The sequence below is a fragment of the Globicephala melas genome, chromosome 7, assembly GCF_963455315.2.
Source record: "Globicephala melas chromosome 7, mGloMel1.2, whole genome shotgun sequence".
NCBI classification, from domain to species: Eukaryota; Metazoa; Chordata; class Mammalia; order Artiodactyla; family Delphinidae; genus Globicephala; species Globicephala melas.
The window spans coordinates 1,516,394-1,525,614 of record NC_083320.1 but is presented as its reverse complement, the minus strand read 5'-3'; the positions used below and the strand labels follow the sequence as shown (position 1 = coordinate 1,525,614).

The window sequence follows — 9,221 nt, the reverse complement described above, 5'->3', positions numbered from 1 at the left end:
TTTATAAAAATTATAAGGAGTATTCCTAGGTGAGGCAAAGTATTACTAGGTTAACAAGACCAGATTTAACTTTGGACTTTACTCTTTGAACAAATTGTAGAGGATGGAGAAAAAAAAAGTTATTTACAGAAAACAATATCTACATATGTACTCAGAGGTACAAAGACAAAAGAGACTTAAGTATGTGCTGGCATCTCAGAAGCAGTTCTCAAAGAGCTTAGTTTTATTTCCTTGAATTTGAATTTTAAGAATGTCTAAGATCCTTCTTCATCCTCAGTCTTGGGAGCCAAATAGTACTTTAAGTGTCCCAGATCAGCAATTTTATACTCTACGACGAGGGGTACATCTGCAGACATACTGAGTGTTACTGTAGGAGAGAGTGGAGTGGCTTTTGTAAAGAAGTTCAGGTACCTCAGGGCAAAAGTTAGCTGAACTGGTTCATTCATCTCTATGGTAACAGCTTCCTCTTCTTTATCAACATTCCTCGTTTGTGACAACTTAATATTTCCATTTCCAAGTTCTCCACTTGCAGAAAATTTCACTCCATCTTTTGCACAGGAAATTACAACAGCATCTCCAATATGACTGAGATCTCGGTATATACGTGCAAAGTCACCAGAAGGCATTTTTACTACACAGCTGTACTCTTGTTCTGGAATTCCAAGCTGTTCGACATCTAAATCCATTAACTTCATTCCATAATCTGAAACCTTTTCTTGATTTGGAGCTTCAAATACTAGGGCCAAGGCGTCCGCGTTATCTTCAGCCCTTAGTGTAATGATGTCTTCATTGCCAGCACATTTCAGTATTTTGGACGTGCTGGTGAGGTTCACGCCCATGGCCAAGTTGCGGTCGCAGCGGTACCTGCCGAAGCCCTCAGAGCGCAGGGTGAGCTGCATCAAGGAGACATGGGAAGAGTCCATGCTCTGTAGGTTCACACCACTTGAGCTGATGTCCCAGAATCCCAGAAGGCCTCGTTGATGAGGTCCTTAAGTGCCTCAAGCACCTTCTTCAAGATGGAGCCCTGGACCAGGCACGCCTCGAACATGGTGGCGGAGTTGCAAGGACACGGCTACTGGCGGAAGGAAGGAGGAAGGTGTAGCCGACTTAGGCTTCAGAAGATGAGAGCGACTGGGGGAACTAACCCATGAATGCTTGAGACGGAGGAAGCCCACAACCAGCCCGACGCGCCTGTCGCAGTTTAATCAAGCAGTCTCTTCTTACCCCGAGCCTGGTGACCTCCTCAGAGATGAATTCCTTTGAACCCTTTACAGAAGTCAATTCCTTATCGATTAGCACTTAACTCGTAATAGGGTTTGGGGTTGGGGGAGAGGGATTGGAAACAATAATTAATAAGAATAAGCAATAATAATAATAACTAATTTAGATTCCCAACTGCTCATTCTTTTTAATAGTAATGCTTATTCTCTTTATCAGTTCTTAAATTTATCAGTATCTATCTCTTTACTGGACTCTCCTACACCAACCCCCCTGCCCTATAGCATGTGGGTATCATCTAGCATTTTGACTATAGTTTATTACACATATACTTTTTTGTTTGTTTTGTCTTAGTCTTTGCTTTAGTAAGTGATGTGATCACTCAGAGGTCCAATATTCTACAGTTCATTCCTTTTCTTGCTATAGGGCTCTTTTTAAATGTCTCCAAAAGAGTCTTTGTGTAATAAAATTTCTGAGGGCTTCCTTAGGCGTCTGAAAATATCCTTATTTTGCCAGTGTGTAAATGATAGCTTAGCTGGCTATAAAATTATGAGTTTAAAGATTGTGGTCCTTTGATATGGAAACTATCACTCTACCATCTTTCTGCATCCAGTTTTGTCATTGATAAATATGGTGTCAATCTGATTGGTGTTCCTTTAAAAATTACTGTTGATTTTCTCGTTGGAAGTTTTATAATTTCATCTCCTTAATGTCCATAAATTTCGCTGTAGTGTGTTGAGATGTGGCTGGCTCTTTCCCCCGCTTATTGAGATTGTACCTATTCCTCAAATCTGGGAAATTCTTGGTCAATAATTTTTCAAATATTGTCTCCCTCATCCTAATTGTTTTCTCCCTTCTGGGACCCTAACGTCTGAAAAGACAGTTCTTCAGTCTTCTGTATTGCTTGACTTTCTACTATGAAAAATCCTTTTCATATCTTCATTATTTCTTTTAGAGAATTCCTAAGACTGGTCTTTTTATTTACTAATCTCAAGTTAAATTCATTTTCACATTTAACTTAGCTACTGATTTTTTTTAAATAAATAAGTAAAAAACTACCTCCTTGGTTTTTTTCTGTATAACTTCTTGTTCTTTCATCTTCCCAATATTCCCTCCCCACTGGCCTTCTTGTTTCTTAGAAGGGATTGAACAACCTTTTTAAAGTTTCTTGTTCTGCTTTAATGGAATAAATGGAATCCTTATTCCATTGATTCTGCTTCATCTAGTATGAATTTCTTTCTCATTCTGTTGTCTTTCTCTTTATAGAAGTTGTATTCCTAAGAAGTCTCATTACTTTTGCTGAGAGATTATACTTTCCTGAGATCTTCTCTATCTTTGCTGGGAATGGGTACCTGAGGGGAGAAGATAAAGCTCATGTAAGAATTTGGTCTGCTTCTGACGATTTTGTGGGGTGGAAGGAGGGTGCATCTCATGGTGAAGAGCATCTAGTGTTACACATCATGTCTCCTCCTTGGCACTGGTCTTATTCAAGAACTGCCTCCCTGCTGTGATTGCCTAACACCTGAGCAGAGAGAAAGGAATGCTAGGTGGCTGGAAGGTCTGGAAGGACCTGTTTTGAACTGTTCCTCATCCCAGTGAGAGTGTAGCAGAGTCCTTGATTTACCCCACCACCCCCGCTAGCCCTGGGATGGCTTCTCTTCTCACACAGACTGAATGGGGCTCCACAAAGCTTCTGGAATCAGTGGATTGAAGTCTGACATCAGTCTTGGAAAATCTCAGCCATGAGCTCTTCAAATACAACTTCTGCTTCACCCTCCCCTCCACCTCTCTCCTTCTGAGACTCCAAATATAAGTAGGTTGATCCAGTTGACTTGGATTCAGGTCTGTTTTTTCTAGTCTTTTCTTTCAGTCCACTAATCTTGTCTTCTGCTGTACCCTGTCTGCTCTCAAATTTATTCAATGAGTTTAATTTTAGGTACTGTATTTTCACTTACAATGTCTAGTTGATCTTTTTTAATAGATTCTAATCCTTTTTTGAAATTCTCCATCTTTTTAGCCACTTAGTGCATCTCTCCCAGATTGTGGTTGACATATTGGTACTTGTTAATGTTAAATCTTTGTGTGTTAACCCCAGTGTCTGGATCATCTATTGATCTATCTTATTGACTGCTTTTTAGCAATCATTACTCGTATTTTCATACTTCATATTCATGTAAGTTTTGATTGTAGACCAGACACAGTGCATACAAAAACAATAGAGACTAAAGTTGATATGACTGTTCCTCTGAGGATTCCCCTTCCCCGCCCCCAGATAAAAATAATCACCTCAACCTAATTAGAAATTGAGCTGGTTCAAGACTGGGTTGCAGCATTAGAATTAATCCACATTTGTGTTTTCCTAGTCTGAAGGATGATGCCTGTGTTAGTCTGGGTTCTCCAGAGAAACAGAACAAATAGGATAGAAAAGGAGACTTACTGTGAGGAATTGACTCATAGGAGATGTCCCAGCTCAAGCAACAAGGCAGATAGAAAGGGCCAAATTTCTTCCTCTGCCTTTTTGTTCTATTTAAGCCTTCACAGTGTTGGAGAGTGTCGTCACATGCGGGAGGGCCATCTACTTTACTGAGTCCACCAAGTCCAATGCCAATCTCATCCAGAAACACCCTGGCAGACACACCCAGAAAGAATGCTTAATCAGATATCTGGGCATCTTCAGATCCAGTCAAGTTGACCCGTAAAATTAACTATCACCAAGTCTGACAGGGGGTGTCCCTAGCAAATGAGGTGGAGATCTTACTGCCTTTCCAGCCCAGCTGCTCCATCTCTGCACCCCGATACTCAGCAAGGAATCTGCAGGAGAAAACAGCTACATCTCTTGGTCTCCTCTAGATTCTAATCTCTCACGCCATCCAACATGATTTTCAAAATATTCATGAACTTATCTTTTCCCCAGGACAGTCCCTCTGCCTAGGCAAGCCCCAACACTAGCCTCTACCCAGACTCAGAAAATGCCCTTAGGAAAGTAAATGGTTGGTGATTGCAGCTCACCTAGGAATGGCTCTGCCTGCTCTTGACTTTTTAAAAATTGAAATATAACAATATTATGTTAATTTCATGTGTACCACACAGTCATTTGATATTTGCATACATTATAAAATGATCACTGTAGTAAGCCTAATAACCATCTGTCCCCATACAAAGTTATTACAATATTATTGATAATATTCCTTTTTCTGTATATTACATCCCCACGATTTATGTATTTTATAACCAAACTTTTGTACCTCTAAATCCCCTTCACCTACTTCACCCAGTCCCCCACCCTCTTCCCCTCTGGCAGCCACCCATTTCTTCTATCAATGAATCTGTTTTTGTTTTGTTTTGTTTGTTTTGTTTTCTGGATTACACATATAAATAAAATCATACTTGTCATATTTGTCTTTCTCTGTCTGACTTATTTCACTTAGCATGATACCCTCTAGATCCTTCCATGTTGTTGCAAATGGCAAGATTTCATTCTTTTTTATTGCTGAGTAATATTCTATTATATAAAAATATCACATCTTCTCTATCCATTTGTGTCTGTGGATGGACATTTAGGTTGCTTCCATATCTTGGCTATTGTAAATAATGCTTCAGTGAGCATTGGAGTGCATATATCTTTTCAAATTACTGTTTTTGTTTTCTTTGGGAAAATACCCAGAAGTGAAATTGCTGGATCATATGATAGTTCTGTTTTTAATTTTTTGAGGATCCTCCATACTGTTTGCCACAGTGGCTGCACCAATCTACATTCCCAGCAATAGTGCAGAAGGGTTCCCTTTTTTCCAAATCCTTGTCAACACTTATTATTTGCTGTCTTTTTGATGATAGCCATTCTGACAGATGTGAGATAATATCTCCCTATGGTTTTGATTTGCATTTCCCTCATGACTAGTGATGTTGAGTATCTTCTCATGTGTCTGTTGTCCATCTGTATGTTTTCCTGGGAAAAATGTCTATTCATGTCCTCTGCCCATCTTTAATTGGTTGTTTTTATTAATCTTGAGTTGTATGAGTTGTTGTTGCCGTTGTTGTTGTTTTCTTGGGATATTTTGGATATCAACCCCTTACTACAAATATTGTTTGAAAATATTTTCTCCCATTCAGTAGGCTGCCTTCTCATTTTGTTGATGGTTTCCTTTGCTGTGAAACAGCTTTTTAGTTTGAGGTAATCCAATGTGTTTATTTTTGCTTTCATTTCCCAGCCTGAAGAGACAGATCCAAAAAGAATATTGCTAAGACGGATGTCAAAGAGTATACTGCCCAAGTTTTCTTCTAAGAAACTAGAAGAAGCTCCCCTCAATGAACTTGCCTGCTCTGGAATTTAATTTGTTTGGTCCTTTGTACTCCCATGGCTGTCCAATATCTTTATAACTGTAAATTTCCCTAGTTGCTACGGTGGGAGCGATGGTCTGCTGATTCTTAGTATAAACCATGTAGAAGCTGACACCTCTTACAGTGGTTAGGGGCAGAAAATTATTGCCCAGTGCCCGGGGGAAAGGGCAAGGGCACACAGTGAGAATTCCCCTTCTCATATCCCATCACCGGAATCTACCCTTTTTCTACTCTAGGGCATCATTCCTCCCTCTACTCACTTACCCAGAAGCCCAAGTACCCAGAGGTTCTCGAGGTTTTATTTATTTATTTATTTTTTATGGACTCACCAACTTGCCTCTGCTTTTTGCTGCATCACTGAGATTGATTTGGGGGCAGGAGCCAGTGGTAACCCACGCTAGTGACTCATCATATCATGAACCAGAATTACAGCAGAGACCCAGCTCTGCCCCATATTATCTACATCCCCCTGAGCAAATCACTTCACCTCTCCTTTCCACAACTGCAAAACAGTGTTGACCTAGATCACACACCATTCAAATGGGTATAAAAATATCCTGAAATCTTTAAGTGTTATGTCCATGTAAGCAATTATTATTTCTTGTTCTTTGAAACCAATACTCTTATAGAATCCATCAGTATCACTACTTTGAAAAAGTAGTACCTAGAACTCCTTTACGCCCTTTACCCAAGTTCCTCAATTACACATATTTTCCCCATTTGGATCTATCATCCTCAATGATAGCTAGATAGATAGAGATACTTTTCTCCTAAACTATTTGGGATAAATTGCAAACATCACGTCTTTCCCCTAAATATTTTTTGTATATTTCCTGAGAATAAAGATATTCTTAACAGGAAATGAAGTAAGAATACAATACTCGTAAGTGATCTGGAGTTCATATTCCTATTTGCTAACTATCCTATATTTCCTTTTGTGGTCATTTTCCTCAGTCCAGGGTCCAGTCCAGGATCACATGTTGGGCTGAACTGCATGCCTTTTTAGGCTCATTCTTTTCTGGAATGGTTCTTCAGCCCCTCTATCTTCCCCTGAACTTGACAGTCCTGGAGAGTATGGGGTAGGTATTTGCAGGGTGGCCCCAGGGTTGAATCCAGAGGAGGTATTTGGGCAGGTCCACCCCGGAGGTGAGGTTGTGGGTGGCACAGCACATCAGGAGTCACTTGGTAAGCTGGGGTCAAGTTTCCACCAGTCATCCCAGCAGTCACTGGAGACTCCAGGCTGAATCAGTGCTAATGGTGATGCTGCAGAGCCATGGTTCTCGAAGTCTGTCACCCCTTCCATTTATTAACTCACCTTCTACTGCAGGGAAGAGCTTTTCCTTCCTCCTTGTTCATTTACTCCTTTACTTTTGAATTGGTATGATCTCATGGATTCTTACATTATTCTGTGGGTTAAAATCTGCTACTGCTGCTGGCCGTCAAGGGACTGTTTGAGTACGTACTTCCTGAGTGATACCCCTGTAGGGTCCCATGGGTCTCGGAGATTGTAGGATGAATGGATAAGCGGGTCAAGGGGCGAGCTCTCGGTTGTTTTGAGAAAAACCTAGTGAATCAGAATTAGCCCAGGTGCCTATTCCCTAGAGTGATCTGCTTTTCTAGCGTGAATCTCCTAGAGCCCCTGCAGGGAGCCCTGCATCCCACCAGCCTGGAGAAAGAGCCAGTCTAGATTGGACACCTGCTTTCTCCCTTCCAAGCCTGCCCACTCTGCGCTCAGCTTGAATTATCCCCCAGACCTGCTGCTAAGGCCCCTTGTTGATCATCTCCAAAACCCCTCAGCAGGAGCGACCCTCCGTGCTGTAGGTAGCCTAGCGCTGTATCGAGAGCCTTCCACCTGCCCACTCCCACGCTCCTGGGCACTGCAAAGCGGTCAAGCTGCTTGGAAAGGCATCTGGCAGCACATGACAAGAACCATAAAATTGTTTGTTCCGTTTGACCTCCCGGTGACATTTCTGGGAAGTCGTCCTGAAAGAAAATTCCAAAAATGGCAAAAGCCTATGTGTAAAGACGTCTATTGCAGAATTATCCAACTCACAAGGCACACTGGACACCTGTCGGTCGGGGAACAGTAGGTAATTTATGGTACACTGAATGGATTGAATATTCTATTTCTTCTCCTGTGATTCTCAAGATTATGAAGAAGCAAGAAAAATGTGTGATGTATTCAGTAGGAGAATGGAGAGTGCACAACCTTGAGTATCTTTATGGATAATAACGATACCCATATTCTCCATAATAATACGGACGAAAAGGCTTCCTTTCCTGGAGAGCTGATATCAGAGCTCCTCCTGGGGAGGGGGGTGGCATTGAGTTCTGTGTACACACAGGTGGAGGCTCCCAGGCCCTCGTTTAAGGCAGCCCTGACTGCTGGTGAAAGTCTGATGGTCACTGAAACGAGAATGGTCCCCTCTAAACTGGACCAGCGTTGGGCCGGCATGGGGAAAGTACAGGAGTATCTGCTTCCTCACACCCACACCAGTGGTCCAGGGCCAGCTGCTCTTACCTGGGCGCATCTGAGCAGTGCAGGCAAACTGTATGCAGGACCAAGCAAAGAGCAGAGAGTGCAAAAGCTGAGAAGAGATCCCTATAGGCTTCAGCTGCTAGGGGCCTCCTGGCAGAGCCAGAATCGGAGCTGGGACCTGGGTGATGACTAGGACCCGGAGAGGCTAATGAACACACTTACGGGCGAAGGGCATCTTTCTGTTTTCGTTCACAGCTTTTTGGGGATACAATTCACACACAATTCACCCATTTAAAGTACACAATTCAATGACCTTTTGTATATTTCTAGAGTGGTGTGACCATCACCCCTGTCAATTTTAGACCATTTTTATCACCCCCCAAAGAAACCGTGCCACCCCCGCAATGTTCCCATCCTTCCCACCCTCCCCAGTCTTAGGTAAACACTGACCCACCTTCTGTGTCTATGGATTCGCCCGTTCTGGACATTTCATATAAATTGAATCACATACTATAGCGTCTCTTGCTACTGGCTTCTTTCAGCTAACGGTGTTTCCAAGTTTCATTCACATCGTAGCACAGCGCAGCCCTTTATTCCTTCCTGTGATTGAATAATATTCTGCTCTGTGCATACCATATTCTGTTTATCCATTCATCGGCTGATGGACATTTGGGTTGTTTCCACTTTTTGCCTCTACTGTAAACACTGCTACAGACACTTGCGTACAGGTGTTTGTGTGGATAAACGTTTCCATTTCTTTTGAGTACATACCTAGGAGCAGAATTGCTGGGTCACATGGTAACTGTTTAACTTTCTGAGGAGCTGTTGAACTGGTTCCTAAACTAGCTACATCCTAGTGTCTGTGGCATCCTAGTGTCTGTGCATTTCCCTGACGGCCAATGACATTGAGGCTCTTTTCATGTGCTTATTGGCCTTGTTCATATCTCTTTTGAAGATGGATATAGTCTCTCGCATTTGACAAACCACTCCCACACCTCCTGTCTGGTGTGTGGTGTGCATCTGGGTATTTATTTATTTATTGGTATTTATTTTTGGTCTGGCATTACTTTCTTTCCTCTAGGAATTGCATCCTTCTCCCTTTGGGGAATAGCTCCCCCTTCCCTCCACCTTTTTCCTAATGTGTGTGGTGCAGAGGGTCCCCCTCTTTTTCCTCACTCATCTCCAC

General features: G+C 42.0%; 1 pseudogene; it reads right to left on the bottom strand.

Moving 5' to 3' along the window:
* Nucleotides 1-254: 254 nt before the first annotated feature.
* LOC115865713 (proliferating cell nuclear antigen pseudogene) lies at nt 255-1,048 on the bottom strand (annotated as a pseudogene).
* Between the last annotated feature and the right edge of the window lie 8,173 nt (nt 1,049-9,221).